We start from the raw sequence: 17,661 nt of genomic DNA on the forward strand, positions 1-17,661 counted from the left end.
GCACCCGCATGAGAGACCAGGAGGAAGCACCTGGCTCCTGGCTTCGGATCGGCGCAGCGCCAGCGATGGCGGCCATTTGGGGAGTAAATCAATGGAAGGAAGACCTTTCTCTCTGTCTCTCTCTCTCACTGTCTATAACTCTACCTGTCAAATAAATTAAAAAAAAAGAAGAAGAAAGAACCTTCTCTAATACCAGGAGTGAGTGGAGGTGCAGTACATGAAGATTTCTGTTTTGTTTTTTCCCAGAGAACACAGCCCTGCTTTATCTCTCTCTCTCTCTTTGTCTCTCTCTCATACACACACACACACACACACACACACACACCACAATATAGAAAGCCGCTCCTGGTCATCTAAGCAAAGCCTTTGGGTCATAGTAGAAGTGAAACTTCTGGAACCTGAGTTAGAAAAGTGATTGAGAGGCCCATCTGGATGTATATTTCCACCTGAATGAATCTAGCCTTCCTTTCTATCAGGGAAGAGACCCAGAGATATGTCTGGTTCATTTAAGGGGAAAGTGACAGGAGAAGTAAGAAACTCACACCTGTGTATTTGGTGAGCAGCCCCCAAGTGCTCCTCCCTAACCCAACTGCACAGCAAGCAAATGCTCTCCAATATTCGAATCAACACAGAATATGTCAAAAGTGTCACAAAAAAAACTGTGCAATATTAAGCCACAATCTGTCAAGCTCTGTGCTTTTTTGCAGTTTTTTTTTTTTAATTTTCTGTGATTATCTTAGAGTCTACATAATCATGGTGTCCAAGTAAATTTTGTCCTCTCTCTCCTTGCCTGATTCCCAGCTCCCTGCAGTGTGAATCATTTTGTACTGGTAGATATTTGATCAGTTATCATTCTCTTTAGTTCTATTTTGTTGTCACATGTGCCTTCTCAACCACCTCTGCTTATTTTATTTTGTTCTTCCATACCCTACCCCAGCTACACTTTAGCTGGAGTCCTAGATCCAGTGTTCAGTGGCTATGGGACGCTTGGCCCATGTCCTCATCAGCTCATATAAAAGGCAAGCAGTAGGGGCCGTCGCTGTGGCACAGTGGGTTAACGCCCTGGCCTGAGGCACTGGCATCCCATATGGGCGCCGGTTCGAGACCCGGCTGCTCCACTTCTGATCCAGCTCCCTGCTGATGAGCCTGGGAAAGCAGTGGAAGATGGCCCAAGTTCCTAGGCCCCTGCACCCAAGTGGGAGACCCAGAGGAAGCTCCTGGCTCCTGGCTTTGGATAGGCACAGCTCCAGCTGTTGCGGCCATCTGGAGAGCGAACCAGTGGATGGAGGACTCTGTCTCTCTGACTCTCCTCTCTCTGTAACTCTGACTTTCAAATAAATAAATAAATCTTAAAAAAAAAAAAAAGGCAAGCAGTAGCTGCTCCACCTCATTTTGTAAACTGTAAAATGCTATCTAAATCTAAGTTTGTTGTCATGGTTACCATTGTCCACCCTCCCACCCCTTCCCCATGTTGGCATAAACGTGTCCTTGGTTGAGGCTGTCAATCACTGCACTTGTTAAAAGGCTGCCAGCATCAGGGGTGAGCTGGTAGTAGCAGTTAAACTGATGGTTGGGACACCTGCATCCCACATACCTGGGTTCAATTCCCAGCCCTGGGAGGCAGCAGTGATAGCTCAAGTAATTGTATTCCTGACATGCATGTGGGAGGTCTGAATTGAGTTCTCAGCTCCTGACTTTGGCCCCAACCTAGCCCCAGTCTTTGTGGACATTTGGGAGTGAAGTATCCGATGAGCGCTCACTCTCTCTCTCTCTTCCCCTGTTACTCTGCCTTTCAAATAAATAAATAAAAATATTTTTAAAAATTAAATAAAATTTAAAACACATGCACAGATTTCTTGAATCCTTTGAGCACAGTCAGGAAATACTATTTATTGTGGGCCAGCATTGTTGTGTAGCAGGTAAAGCCACTGCCTCTGATGCTACATTCCATATGGGCACTGATTTGTGTCCCAGATATTTCACTTCTCATACAGCTCCCTGTTAATGGCTTGGGACAAGCAGCAGAAGATGGCCCAAGTGTTTGTGCTCTCACCATCCACGGAGATCTAGATGAAGCCCCTGGCTTCGGCCTGACCCAACCCTGTTTGAGCCATCTAGGGAGTGAACCAGCAGATGAAAGATCTTTCTCAATCCCTCTCCCCCCTGTTTCTCTGTAACTCTGCCTTTCAAAATAAATAAATAATCTTTTTTTTTTTTCAAAAATACTATTTCTATGCCAAAACTCCTGTAAAACTAAGTGTCAAATAAAGCAACCCATTTATTTAAACACGAGTATTTCAGGGTTGGGGGAGGGTGTATAGATGAATGGAAATGACACTGGTCTAGGATTGGGAAGATCGCTTTTATATTCCATCTCTTCTACTTTCTCCCTGGATGAATTTGAGCAGTAAAAACAGTCATGCAGTGCACCTCAGATTACAGTACACTTTCATGTACACCTCCTTGGAACCCAGCCACAGTTCCTGTGGTAACATAGAAAAAGCACAGGGAATTCCACAGGGCACAAGCCCCACCTCCATCTGGGCTCTTGAGCAAGCCGTTGGTCCCTGCAACCTTCATTTGTTCCCATCCATGGAGTGTGATGAGGAAGCTTTCCCACCTCATTACTGTGACAATGCAATAAGGCCATGTGGGAAGAGGTGCTTAGCAAGAGCTGAGGAGTCAGCCGACAAGAGCCAGGAGTGTACGGGTCCTTACACACCAGGGAAAAAACTTTAGGGCTGCTATGGGTAGGGATTTTGATTGCAAGCAGCAGAAATTAAGTTGAAGGTAAGCATAAAAGGAGTGCATCGGAATGGTATGTGGTAGTTCAGAAACTCAATAGCAAGGTTAAAGATCCAGACTTGTGGGCCGGCGCCCCAGCTCACTAGGCTAATCCTCCACCTGCAGCGCCGGCACTCCGGGTTCTAGTCTCGGTTGGGGCACCGGTTCTGTCCTTGTTGCTCCTCTTCCAGGCCAGCTCTCTGCTGTGGCCTGGGAGTGCAGTGGAGGATGGCCCAAGTGCTTGGGCCCTGCTCCCACATGGGAGACCAGGAGGAAGCACCTGGCTCCTGGCTTTGGATCAGCACAGCCCACCAGCCACAACATGCCGGCCGTAGCGGCCACTTGTGGGGATGACCCAACAGTAAAAGGAAGACCTTTCTCTCTGTCTCTCTCTTCCTCTCACTGTCTAACTCTGCCTGTCCAAAAAAAAAAAAAAAAAATCCAGACTCTCGGGAAATATGCCGCAAGCAAAGGAAGACAAGGGCCAGAACTGCACCTGTGACCTGTCACAGGATCAGGGAGGATGAGCCCTGCTACTGTCACAGCTGTGTCACTGCCATTGACCTCCAGGGGGAGATGGCATTGCCTCTGCCCAAATGAATTATAACTGGTCACTTGCCTTATAGCATTATTTGCTCTAGATTCTACATCTGGGGCGGGGGGCAGTTGAATGGGTTACAATCATATTACCTTCCTACACTGGTTGCCAGGATGCTGAGAGAGGAACCAGTTGATCCTTCTCAGCTTCCTCAGTAGGAAGCAAGATCCTGTGTTTTCCCTGCCCTAAGATTTCTTCCTACACATGAAGGGTGTTCCAAGATCTGTTTCTGAACCATATGGGTTAAATAACATACTCAAATTTTTGTGCATGAGGCTAAAATCTACTCATTCCCAGTCTTCAATGCCTTTTCAGGAAGTCTTTTGTTTGTCTTCCTCTAAACTTGTTCACTCTCTAGATGAACATCGAATCTCTCCCAAATACCAGGCATCCTGGCGGGATTCCTCCAGCACTCATAGTCTGAGATTGTATGATGAAATGTTTCCATGTAACATTTTCCTGGTGATAAAGCATTGTGTTGAGAACATTGTTTGCACAATGAAATTTCAGAGAGCCTTAAATTTAAAATGAAGATTACTATCAGAAGTATCCTGCAGATTCAGCAGAGAGGCAGGGCTGGAAAAGATAATTTGTTCAACAAAAAGAAAGATGATATAACAGCACCAGGGAGATTTCTTGGGCCCCATCAATGTCCACTGTTAAAGTTTATTATGTAAACGCAACAAGGGGTTGTACAGTTCAAGGACTTACAGCCCATAAAATGAATCAGGAAGTTGGCTCACCGCAGCACTGCCTAAGCTGGCACTGCAAGTCATTTCTGTACACTGTCTCCATTTGCCTGTATCCAGCACCAAGGTACACTAGGGCCACGAGTTACAAAGCATGGAAGCTTTGAAGGTCTGTTCCATACTGATATCTGAATGTATCTTTTTCTCACAGTGACATTCTGTCTTCCTCCAACTGCTACCTGCTTAGAAACAAACAGAGGGGGCCAAGACTCCAGGAAGATGGCAAATAAGAATCCTAGCCTGAGTTTCTTAGAGATTGGAGCTTGAGGCAAATTCCTAGGCTTTAGGAATATGTTCCAGTCAGCTTCCCATGATCACAGAAACACCCTGAGGCAACTAACTTTATAAAGCGAAAATGTTGACCTAGCTTACAGTTTTGTAGGGTCAAGTCCAAAATCAGGCAGCCCTTCCTAAAGGTTCTGCCACCTCCCACTTGTGCCTCCCTGAGAATCAAACCTTTGGGGGGAAATTCAGCATGCAAACTAATAGCCAAACTATAGCAATAGAGGACTACAACTCCAGGGAGGCCAGGTGTGGGGTAGAATGGAGTGTATAAGAAAACACAGGAAAGCAGATGTAAGATTTTATCACAGCTCTTTTTTTTTTTTTGGATATTTATTTATTTGTTTGCTTATTATTTGAAAGGCAGAGAGAGAGAGAGAATCTTCTGTCTGCTGCTGTGCTCCCCAAATGACCACAATGCCCAAGGCTGGTCCAGCCTGTAACCCTATGTCTCCTATGTGGGTGGCAAGGGTCCAAGTACCTGAGCTGTCTTCTGTTGCTTTCCCAGGTGCATTATAACAAGCACTGTTGATTGCACAGTCTCTCAGGATATCTTCAAATGGGTAACTTGAAATTATTGTATGTTTTAGTAGTCCATCTTGGGGGTGAAAGGGAGAAGTATTTTTATGCCAGCTCTTGTCTCCTGTTGGTCAAAGTTGGCCCACGTGACATGAACTCTCTTGCACTTCTGGGTTCACCTCCAAGTTTCTCCAACAGGCAAGCCAGATGCCAACATACAACCATGATCCAAGCCTCAACCCTAAGGCTCAGTCTGTGATGGAAGCACACCAGTGGCATTCTCTGTCTTCCTACCAGCAGCCTTGTTGCACTGGCCTGGCAAGAAATTCCATGTCAAGAGAGCTCCATGGTGATATGTGTTCGTTAGCAACAGGAAAGCCCAGGAAGGAGAAGCAAGAGAGATGCATAGCAAGGCACAAGACTTGAGGGACCTAGAATAGCCACTGAACAGTTGGCTAAGCAGGGCACAGAGCTCCACCAAGACTGCAACATTCCCTCTGTACCTATAAGAACAATTGGGCCAGGTGATATGCATGGAGACTCACCAGTACTATCAGCAGAAAAGCATGGCCAAGGATATCCATGAAGCTGCATAAACTGGGTTGAGTGCACTTGAGAACACTTTCATCATGTACACCAAACACTTCTGGATAGGAGCAGGCCTTTGGCCCGCTGGTTAAGACATGGGTTAGGATGCCCATGTCTCACATTGGAGTGCCTAGGTTCAATCCTCAGCAGCAACTCCTGATTCCAGGTTCCTGCTAATGTAGACTCTGGGAGGAGTCTGCTGTGGTTGGACTCCTGCCACACATGTGGAAGACCTAAACTGCATTCCAGGCTCCTGGCTTTGGGCCCCCCAACCATTGTGGAAATTTGAGGAGTGAATCAACAGATGGGATTTCTCTCCCCCATTTCCTCCACCTCCCAAAATTACTAGATAGAATACAAATAAATTAAAATGGATTGATGATGTCACGGGAAAGAATGAGAAGTCCTTTGATTCCAGGAGAAGAAAGAGGATAATTAAAACAAGATAAGTTTTAGTGGCTATAAAAGGAGTGACTGTTGATGCCAATAACCCATGAGTCTAAATTTTGTTCTCTAATCTACAGAAAGGACACAAAACCTTGGGCCTGAATAAAGAGAAGAGCCTAAGTCAGGATACAACTAAACATGCTGTCAACTAAACGTAGCTGTCAGCACAAGGTAGTGATGGGTGAGCTTGTCTCTCATTGCCTGTTTCTGCCTGGGGAAAAATTCAGAGAAATGAAACTCAAGACTGCATGTGTTTTTCCTTCTATCTTTTTTTTAAAACAGAAATTGGCCTTTATTTTTTGTTCTAAAATCTGTTTAACTTTTGATAAAGTAACATTTTAGTATAAACCATCACAGTCCATCAGATCAGCACCTCTGTGTGCACACTGCACATTCACAGCCTAACTGTCTACAACACAGACAGCCTCCACCCCCAGAGGGTGGGCGAAGAACCCCAAGAACAATCTACAGTTTCCCTCAGATGTCTAATCCAGAAAGGTTGTACCTGTAAAACAAAGGACAGCGTTGAAGACTAAAATTTGTCTGTTCTTTGAAAAAATGTGCAAGAAAACACATCCTTTTTAAAAAAATGTCTAAACTAAGTCTAGTGTCTAGAATTACAAAGAATAAAATGAAATCAAAGATTTCTTGCTCATAAAATGAACTGTTAGAAACAAAGTTAAAATATAATTCCTACCCGAACAGTGCCTCAGAAAGCTCAACACAGTGCCTGTTAACTGGACATAACAGTTTAAGGAGGAAGCATTTCTTAGAGTTCTGAAGTCTGGTTTTATACTACTAGAGAAAAACAGGGAACCATGAAGGTGAAAATATGTCATAAAATAAATATAAAAATTGATTATTTGGCAGTAATACTTCTAGGGTACTCAGTAAAAGCAAAATCAGAAGTCCAATAAAAAGATAAGACATGGGATTTCTGAAGGGAAAAAGAAACACCACAAAAAAAATCAATTCACCAAACAGTCACAAAGACTACATGATCATTAGACTTCTGGAACTTGAACAAGGGGAATCTGAAAAACAACATAAAACACATATGTAAATTTATTTCAAATATAAAGGAAAGGATTCAAGTTACAAATAAAACATTAAGATCTTATATAAGAAAGAATGGGAAACTCTAAAGAACTCAATATAATATCTAGATATGCAAGAAGTAGTAACTGAAATTTTAAATTGCAATGAACATACTAAGTACTGAATTAAACACCCCCAAAGAGAGAATTAGAAGGTTGGAAAATAAATTTGAGGAAATTATGTTGTAAAACAGTGAGAAAATATAAAAACATGGGGACCAGCCTTGTGGCACAGTGAGTTGAATCACCACGTGCAGTGTTGGCATCCCATATGGCAACAGTTTGAGTTGAGTCCTGGCTGCTCCACTTCTGATCCAGCTACCTGCTAATGTTCCTGGGAAAGGAGCAGAGGATGGCCCAAGTGTCTGGGCCCCTGCCACCCACATGAGAGACCTGCAATAATTTCCTAGCTCCTGGCTTTGGCTTGGCCCAGCCCCAGCCATCGCAGCCATTTGGGGAGTGAACCAGCAGATGAAAGATCTCTCTCTCTCTCTCTCTCTCTCTCTCTCTCTCTTTGTCCCTCTCTCTCTGTAACTCTGCCTTTAAAATAAATAAAATAAACCTTTAAAAAATGATTAGGCCAAATGTGACGATCTCACATATATCTAACAGAGGTTTCAGAATGGAAGAACAAAGGTAAGTACTAGAGAAATAGTATTTGAATAGAAAGCAGTGAAGTGTTTTCCAACACTGGTGAATGATGTGAATCCACAGACTCAAAATATATAATAACCCTCAGGGAGGTAAAATAATCCAAATCTCAAATCACTTGCAACATTTTAATTTTGAATTATTTATTTGTAAGACAGAGAAAGAGAGAGAGAGATTCAGAGAGATCTTCGGGCTCATTCCCCAAATGCCTGGGGCTGGGCCATTCCAAAGCTGGGAGCTGAGAACTCAATCCAGTTCTCCCTTGTGAGTAGCAGGGACCCAATCACTTGAGCCTTCACCTGCCGCCTCGCAGGGTCTGCATTATCAGGAAGCAAAAATCCGAAGTTGAACTAGGAATTGGACACAGGCACTCTGATATGGGATGCAGGTGTTCTAAGCGGCATCATAAACCACTATGCCAAACATCTGCCACAGACATAAAATTTTAAAGCAGACAAAAATTAGTGATAGGCTTCTTTCACCGGAACAAACTAGAGCAGGCAGCTGACTTCTAAACATACATGATAGTGCTGGATGATGCTATGATGAAGCAAAATTACCATCAACCTAGGCGTTTATAACCAGCTAAAGCATAGTTCAGGAGGTAGAACAAAATAAGCACATTTCTGCACAAAGAAAGAACGAAGAAAACTATCTCTATCAACATAAATAATTCTCAAAGCATTACACTGATAAAAGCAAACTACAACAAGATATGTACAATACTATTGACATAAAATTATTCAGTCTAACACTAAACAACCTATTGTTCATGGATTTAAAGTGTAAAGCAATAGTAAGAAAGTGCCACCCTTTTTTTTTTTTTCAAGATTTATTTTATTTATTTGAAAGACAGAGTTACAGAGTGAGGTAGAGCGGAGATAGGTCTTCCATCTGTTGGTTCACTCCCCAAAAGACCACAACACCAGAGCTCTGCTGATTCAGAGCCAGGAGCCAGGAGCCAGGAGCTTCTTCTGGGCCTCCCACGTCGGTGCAGGGACCCAAGGACTTGGACCATCTTCTACTGCTTTCCCAGGCCATAGCAGAGAGCTGGATCAGAAGTGGAGCAGCTAGGTCTCGAACCGGCACCCGTATGAGATGCCAGTGCTCCAGGCCAGGGTGTTAACCCGCTGCGCCACAGTGCCGGCCCCTCTACCCTGTTTAATATAATTGTTACTTAACTATCTGAAACAGGATGAGGAGAAGCAGAAGCGATGGGAAAGGCAGTGGGACTTGAGGGACAGTGTCTTAATTCCTTTTGATAAAAGAAAAATTAGGGAAAAAGCAAAATATTAACTGTGGTAAACAAAGGTGGAGGTATATCATGTCTGTGACTTTCTATGTGCTTAAAATCATTCAAAATAAAAATTCTTAAATCACATCAAATAGGGAGAGAAGAAAGGAAAGGAGTATGAGGGGAGAAGGAAGACAAAGGTGACTTAGCATGAAGAGTTCTTGAGGGTGACTGCACACAAGCCAGCAGGGACACCCAGCCCTGTAGAAGAGGAGCATCCACTCCAGCCTGACTGGGCACAGGTGACAAGGAGACTGTGTGACCAGTTGAGGTCCTGCTCCCTCCTCGCCTGGCAGCAACTACCTGAACACACTCAGACTTCCCCTGTGTGGTTCTCAGTCTGCTCACCTGACAGTTAACAGGGTTGCAGCTAGTTACCCTAAAATACCCTATCCCTTTTAAGCACTCTTTAATTCTTTTACCTTTGCTTTTTTTTTTTTTTTGGCATGGCTACATGTCCAGGCATAAACATGCCTCTCCATTAATGGGAAAAGTAAGGATTCTTTTAGCTTCAAGTGATGAAGAACCCAGTCCAAGTTGTCTTAATTAAAGTGAAAAATCATGGGATTATCAAGGATGAAAACCTCAGGGCAAGGTCGAACTTGAAGGTGCAACTAAATTTAGAGCTCAGAACTAACTGTGGTGAGCACCAGGCATTTTTGTTTTTCATCTTTTACTCTTCGTCTTTAGCCACGTTGGCTTTCCTTTTCAGCCATCGTGTAATACGCCAGATGGTGATGGTAGCCAGATGGCAAGGACAGCTCCACCCCTTACATCTTGTAGGTTTTCTTTAGTGCAAGAAAAGCAAGATCTCTTTCCCTGAAGCCCCAGTGAAGCCATCATTCTGTCTCATTAGCTTTGACAGACCTCTGATCCCGGCACTGAACCACTCATGGTGGACAGGGGAGGGCTCTGTGCTGAGTCAACTTGAACTTTGAATGTGTTCCCTTCGTAGAATGGCTACAACTTCACCTCAGCCATTTATACAAAAGTGGGAGAGGCTGTCATCACCCAGGGAGAAACTGGGATGCTGGCACTGCAGGTGGTGGCTTTACCTGCTACATTACATCGCTGGCCCCTGGAATATTTCTTTTTGTACATGGAAAAATGTACATAAAAATGTGTGATTTTTATGTATTGCTTAACTAGTATCCAGAACCATTTTTGTCTATGTTTTAGTCTAATGCATTGTTCTGGTCTTTAGTTAGTTCCTGGTGTACTTAGCCAGTCTTTGACCCTGAAATATCCAAGAGAGAGAAGGAAGAACTATGAGCAGATTTCTCAATCTTCCTACCCTAGCCTCTTTCACAGAGTTCAGAGATCAGGAAGCAGTTACAGATTGTTGAAGAAGGGACTGTTGTGGGTTGACTGTGTCCTCCCAACATTCATAGATTAAAGTCCTAACCCACAAATTGATGATATTTGGAGATGGGGTCTTTGGGAAGTGATTAGGGTTAGAAGAGGTCATGAGAGTGGTGCCCGAATAGGAAAAGATACTAGAGAGCTGGCATGCTCTCTCTTGCTCTCGCTCTCGCTCTTGCTCTCTCTGTATACACTAAGAAGCAGGCAGGTGCACGCATATCGAGATGATGGTCTTATCTCTCTTCATCTCTCTCTCTCTCTCTCTCTCTTCCTCCCTGTCCACACACTAAGAAGCAGTCACATCCACACACAGCGAGATGGTGGTCTTATATAAGCCATGAGAAGAGACCTCCTATGATGAAAACTATCTTGCCAGTCCTTTCCTCTTGGATTTCCCAGCCTCCAGAAGTATGAGAAACAAACTCCTGTGGTTTAAACCACCCAGTCTGTGGTATTTTGTATGGCTGAATGGTGCCTATGTGTTTTTATATCCATGATATGTTCTGTAAGTGTTACAGTTATATCATTCTCTTACAAATGTTAATTGAGTTTTTGATGGAATTTTTGCTCCATCACAATCCCATTCTTCATCAGATCCTTCTTACTCACTTTCACAGCATTTCTGTATGCCTGCTTGGTTGTGCTTAAACTAATCCATTTAGCTCCTGGCTTAGTGTTTGCTGCTTCTGCTACACTCCATCCAAGCCCCATGAAGGCAAGGATCTTCTGTCATCAGTATAACTGTATCTTTACAACTTATCGCAGTAGACCCTGAGAAATAGCTGTTAGATATATAAATGAAGGAATGCAAATCAGTGCTACTGAATATTAGTGACCTATAACTACTTTTGCTTAGTTGTTTTAGTAAAAGATACTATTTTAGACTCCCAAAGAGCCTAATGGAGGTTTAAAATTCCATATTTGACCCAATGGCACCTTATTGGAAATCTGGCTTTTTCCATCATAAGGCCAAGCCCATCAATGGCTGGCCACACTATTGCCACTGCCCAGTTAAAACTAAAAGGCCTGGGAGAAAAATTATTACCTTTCTGTGTGAGACATGTATGTTGCTAAACAGTGGCTGTTGTAGTATTTTTCCCTGAGAAAAAAACCTGGGAGAAGGACTTGGGACTGGAGTTCTGGGAGATAGTTCTAAGAAAGAAATGGTGAGGGGCATGGCAATGAGAGAGGAGAAAAGAAAGTTAGAAAGTGGTTGCATTGTTGAGATCATTGCCATAGATAACTGGAGCTTGTTTAAGCTGTGACCTCTGGAAGTGCACAGAACAGCGTGCTTGGAGGATGGGAAGCTGGCCACTTAACCTCTAGCCCCTTCCTCTGTTGACTGAGGGTTGTCTTTGGTTGAAGACAGAGAGGACTCCCAGGGGGTTGGAGAAGGTGCTGAGTCATAAAAAGGAAAGAAATACAGTGCATTTTAGTAGTGGATCATGGTTCAGCATGATTCTACCCTCACAGGGTCCCTTCCCTTCCATCTGTACCTGAGCTCAGGTATGATAGCACAAGTGCCTGCTACCTTGGTGATCATGAGCTCAGCATATTTTTTGGGCAGTGATATATTTCCTTCGCTCTTCCCTTAGGCTCAGCTTGATGGCCCACTTGCTGTCCACTCCATGAGAATACTTAGCACAGCAGGCTAGAACAGCAAGTGGGGCTCTTTAGTAGTCAGAGAGGAAGATTGCCCAAATGAGTAGCAAGATAATCAGGCGCCTCTCCAAGGCCTCAACACAGAGCTTCCAAGGCACATCCCATGCCATGTGTTTGTATTTCTTTAATGCCTGCATCTTGCGTGCTCCTCTTACTTATTTTCCGATTCTGCACATAACAGGTCCCTAGGAGCAGAGGCAGGCGTAAGTTTGGTTTGCAGAGAAATCCCCAAGCCCAGGTCCACCTGGAGAAATTTCAGGGTGGCTCTGGGACACTGGGGCTGCAGCTACCGTTGAAGAAGGGGCCAGTGAGGGAAATATTTGGGAATCATAAGATGACTCTCATGATGTTTTGAACCTTGGCATATTGAGTTAAGGTAAATGAAGATCTATGCCAGACTTGGTTTCTATTCTTTCTATAGTGTTCTCTCATACTACCCTGCCCCCTGAGGGCCAGCACCATGCATTATCTGTCTCTCAACATCGATTCTCTTTGGTACAGCAAATATGTATCATACATAAATTTGGTTCAGTCATTAACTAATTAATCATTTAATAACTTGTCTTGACCTAAGCATTATTTTCACTAGACTGTTTCATCCTTCTTTACATCCTCCCTGTTCTCCAAATAATAAATTATGTTTAAAACCCTAGAGTATGCCATTAGTAACTGAGTTTGCTATGGCTTCCATAACACAAGAGCACACAGTGGGCGGCTTAGGCAACAGAAATTTACTCTCACAGTCATGGAGGATGAAAGTTCAAGATCAAGATGTCAGCAGATTTGGTTCCTGCTGAGGCCTCTCTTCCTCATTTGTAGACAGGTACCTTCTTGTTGTGTGCTCACATGGCCATTGCTGACTGCATACAAAGAGTAAGAGGCAGAGAGAGAGAGAGAGAGAGAGAGAGAGAGGGAGGGAGGGAGGAACACAGACTCTGCTGTCTCATCCTCTTCAATAACGACACCAGTCCTATCAGACTTTCCAACCCTTTTCATTTATTTAAGTTTAATTTCCTCCTAAAAGGCTCTATCTCCAAGTGTTAGAGCTTCAACACTTGACTTTGGAGGTGGGGGGCATAATTCAGTCCACAGCTATAACCATATGTAGCAGTCTCACTCTGTTTTAAAGACATTATTCATTAATCCCATAGGAAAGTTATGAAGCAGTAGGACTCACCTTTAGGGACCCAAGTCATTGGTGATGAAGAGGAGTTAGGGATCCCAAGAGGAGGATTCTTGATTTTAGCAAGTCTTATGGGTTATGAATGGGGGAATGGAGGAAGCAAAGCAAGGAAGAAGAATAGAGAAAGAAAAGGAAAGCAAGTATGCAAATTCAGGCAGAGTCTCAGGACTGATCCTACAATGGCTCTGGGAGTGTTAATGATACCTCAGAGTTTTGCTGACTCAGGGACCACACTTCATACTCCTAAACCTGTAAACATTGGCTAAGAGGCTCTCTCAGGGGGACATGAGTTTCCAAGCATGTCCAGTTCTGTGTACCCAAGAAAATCTTTCAACATAGAGAGGCAAGTCCATTGAAGGCAAAACACCCTTAACTCTGGAGGAGTGCACAGAAGGAGTCAAAGAATTTGAGGACTCTCAGTGGGTCAACGCTGTCCACTGCAGAACTCTACAAGAACATTGCAGGCCTAAGGGTAGAGGTACAGGTGGCACAGGAGCCACGCTTCTGAGCATCACTTGGCTGCCCCTCAGCCAGGCCTCTCAGCTTGATGACATGACATTATTTGTTGGCCACTTTGTCTTCCAGAAGAAGCAGTGGAGAGTGTTTGGCAGTGGAGAGTCATAGACATTATGGGTAGAAACTTCAAAAACGAATGGCTTCATAGATTTCTTGAAATGAGTAGGTTGGAGTCTAGTATATCCAAATTGAGTCCTGGATCTACAGCTTACTGTGTGATCAAGAGAAAGTGGTGCCATTGACTCCTAAATGTCATCTCTAAGAGGGAGACATCATGTAAATATGGCAGGTAGGAAATTACCTTGCATCTAGTGGCACTTAAGAAACCCTAGTTGCTTTTTCCACGCTCATCTTCCCTTCTCTCTGAGTAATTACATGCCCACTCTTGAAAAGATCAGACTGCAGTTCTGTTTCCTCTCTTTCAGTTTAATGTTTTTAGCTCTTTGAGGGGAGATGGTTTTATAGTCTTGATGACATATTTCCCTCCTGTGTTTTTTAGCTCTTTACTGAGAAGAGAGGAGATCACACTCTGTTATGCTTCACAGCATCCTGGGGGATAGACTTTGGTGGAGGGAAGGGAAGGTGGGTTATGGCAGAGGGCATCCAAAATAAATAGGAGGCAGCATGAGGGCCTTTGGTGTTCTGAGATGTCTCATTCATTTATTCCATATTTAACTAGAACCCACGTAGTGCATCCGCTAAACAAGAGCAGCCAAGACGACAAACCTGCCCTACAGGTATTTTCTCTCCTTTAGGGGCCATAGAAAAGGGAAAAGAGGTGCAGACATGGAAGATCAAGAACAAAATGTTTGCTACGTCATAATTTATACTACACTGCAGCCAACAACTATTGCCACACATGTTTTTTGTGGGTTTCTTTGAGAGGAGAGAGCATATGGAAGGAGGGTAGAGGAAAACCCAGTTTATAACAAGAGAACACACCAGCCCTCCAGTGACTTGCTTTTACCTTCACCTTACTCCATGCATTCCTGCTGGATCTGGACATACACGAGGAGTGAATGACGGGGCAGGCTAGCATGGTAGAGACAATTTGGATTCTCTGGGCAAAATCTTCCTGTATCACTTCCCTGTCTATGGGGGCTTAGAAAAGCTGTAGTTCTTCTAATCAGCCACCTACTTATCTATGTTGAGTGAAGAGTTAGGAAAAATATAGGGCAAGTGCTTGAAATATAGTAATAGGCACCTAAGAAATGGAGGACCTTTTGTTATTCTTTCTAACACTACCACTACCACTTACTTCTGCTGCTACCTTACTAGCATTGGCCTGCTTCCAGTATCCAAATGTAATTAATGACTGGAGGTTGGGATTTGGCCTCTTCTGGCTCCAGACTCGACCAGCCATGCTCATCTAATAGCTCCATTGAGATATGGAAGAGAGGAAGCAGGATAAAGACAGTCCGGGGCCAAGAAAACTGGCTGATCAAGAGGAAAGGAGGAGGTGGGTACTTAGTGCAGTGGTTAAGATGCTGTTTGGGTTGCCCGCATAACATACAGGAGTGCCTAGGTTTGAGTTCTGGCTCCTCTATGGATACCAGCTTCCTGCAAATGTGCACTTTGGAAGACACCAAGTGATTGCTCGGGTAGTTGGGTCCCTGCAACCCATGTAGGAGACACAGACTGGGCTCTTGGTTCCTGGCGTCAAATCTACCCCAGCACCTGCTGTTCGGCTGTTGTAGGCATTTGGAGAGTGAGTCAGGGTGAGGGGAGCTCTATTTGTCTGTCTGTGTCTCTCTCTATATATGAAGGGAGAGAAGAGAAAGACTTGGTAGAGAGGATAGCAAAAGAATATGAGAAATCTCTACTTTCCAGTTCTACTAAGCACTCCTAATTCATTTGCACATGGTGAGAGGCACATGGTGGGGAATACAGAGGAAAGAATAGTCATAGATTTGAGATTCAAGCCCCAAATGTATTCAGACCCACTGTGAATCTCTTGGTGTTAGTTTCAGCTACATTAAGTTGATATATAGCTTGCATGCTGCCACATTTTTATAACAACAACTTCTGGATGGACCATGAGCTATATCTGCTGCTGCGATGAATGGCATGGATCCAGTGCTGGGAAACCACTTGGTAGAAACTTTCAAGGGAAGCTTCTATGAGCAGTTCTGCAGACTTTTCACCTCTGCTAAATGACAGATGCTGGAGGCCCTTTGCTCCTAACAAGTACAGAGCCCAGAGCAAGTCCTCAGAGGTAGACCATGGGCAAAGCCAAGAAGCAGGAAGACAGAAACACAGTCTCCCTCCTTTTTATAGAACTCTTCTTTCTTCAAACTTCTGCTTTCTCAGTGTAGAGAGTCTTCTTCACCACCATCAACACCCTCACAGACTCAGAACAATGCTTTAGGGTCTCTCACCAACATTTTTGTTTGTTTGTTTGCATTTGTTGCTTGGACTGCTATGCTTCAGTGTCGTTATCTTGACTTTTTAGCTATAGCAACAGATACTCCAGTTGGGATCACTGAAACAGCCAGCGAAATGTTGAGCTGCTGGCAAGTCATCTCGCCTGGAGTCAGTGTGAACCTTATCTACTTGGATCCGCTCAGCAACAGAGCTCCCCAAGTTTCTGGCCTTTTTCTCTCCCACATGTCTTCTGTTTCCTTCAAAAAAAAGTACTTATCCATGCTGCATCTCCATCAGAGCTCTGCTTTTGCAAGACTGAGAAAACACTGTGCTATTGTGTAGAGCAGGTTTCTTGTTCCGATCCCAGCTCAACTTCAGACAAAGTACATGAACTCTCTCTCTGTAAGTCTCAGTTTCTTCACTTGCAAAGGAAGCTAGTAATTCTACTTCCCTCAGAAGGTTGTTGTGAAGATTAAATAAAATAATGCATGTAAAATATTTAGACCAGTGCCTGGCTAAATAAGGTACTGTTTTTTGCTAATAGAATCTACACTAGTAGAATCTGGTGATCTGTCGCTCCCCCTCTTCGTGGAGGAGCAACACTAAGCCCTGCCTAGGCTTCATATCCGAGTCACGGCACCATTATGTCGCTCCCCCTCTTCGTGGAGGAGCAACACAGGACCCTGCGCTGTTCTTTCGTCTGCTCGGCCCTCCCCGGGTTTGCTGCTGGTTCTTCCCGGGTTGGCTACTGTCCCTTCCACCTCCATGGAAGGGCGGTTCCCCCTGGCCGCTTTCCCCACTTCCGCAGGGGAGCGGCACACCGCCGGCCGGCTCTTCTCGGGGGCTGCACAGGTGTTCCTTCAGCTAGATGTTCCCCTTAGATGTTCCCGGTGCATGCCGTCTCTCTCCTCCTTTATAGTCCTCCTCCGCCAATCCTAACTCGGCTGCCCACGCGCCGAGTACGCTGCTCTCCAATCAGGAGCAAGTCCTACAGTTTATTAGCTGAACTGGAGGCAGCTGTGCGGAAGCTGTTTACTTCTCTCCCAGCGCCATATTGTGGGAGAGCAGATGCATAGAATAAGTCTTAATTTCAGTAACTTAGTCCAGTCCGGATTGCTCCCCACAGTGATCAAAGTCTGCCTTTGGACAGCATCCTCCTACAGGCAAAGCTCTCTCTACCTGTGGGAGTGTTGGGAGACAGCCTGGGAGACGTGCGGCTTCAGGGCCCTGGGCTCTCAAAAGTGAAGTGTGGGCAGCATATCCATGCTGGGCCAGCCTGGCCTTGAGTGTCCAATCTAATGATGTCTCGTCTTTCTTTTGTAGCCTTCCTTTTAGCCACCGCTCATTAGCACTTCCTCCAGAGCTCAGGCAAGAAAAGAAAAGAAAAAAGAAAGCGAGAGAGGGCTGAAACCTGTCCATCCTGGTGCTTTGTGGCAGAAAAATAAAGCCAAGAACTACATAAAAGTTGGGTTGAAGATAGAGAGCAACAATGACACTGAGGTCTACTCTGCTCTCTCTTCCCCCGCGATCTTGGGCATCCTAGTAGGGGTTGAGTTTGACAGTTT

General features: G+C 44.4%; 1 protein-coding gene across 5 annotated transcripts in view; it reads left to right on the forward strand.

The window, feature by feature from the left end:
- SHISA6 (shisa family member 6) overlaps nt 1–17,661 on the forward strand; it is a 351,868-nt gene that overhangs the window by 213,867 nt on the left and 120,340 nt on the right. The gene's annotated exons all lie outside the window — the stretch shown is intronic.

The sequence above is a fragment of the Oryctolagus cuniculus genome, chromosome 17 (assembly GCF_051225735.1).
Source record: "Oryctolagus cuniculus isolate XC-2025 breed Fujian yellow rabbit chromosome 17, ASM5122573v1, whole genome shotgun sequence".
Classification (NCBI taxonomy): domain Eukaryota; kingdom Metazoa; phylum Chordata; class Mammalia; order Lagomorpha; family Leporidae; genus Oryctolagus; species Oryctolagus cuniculus.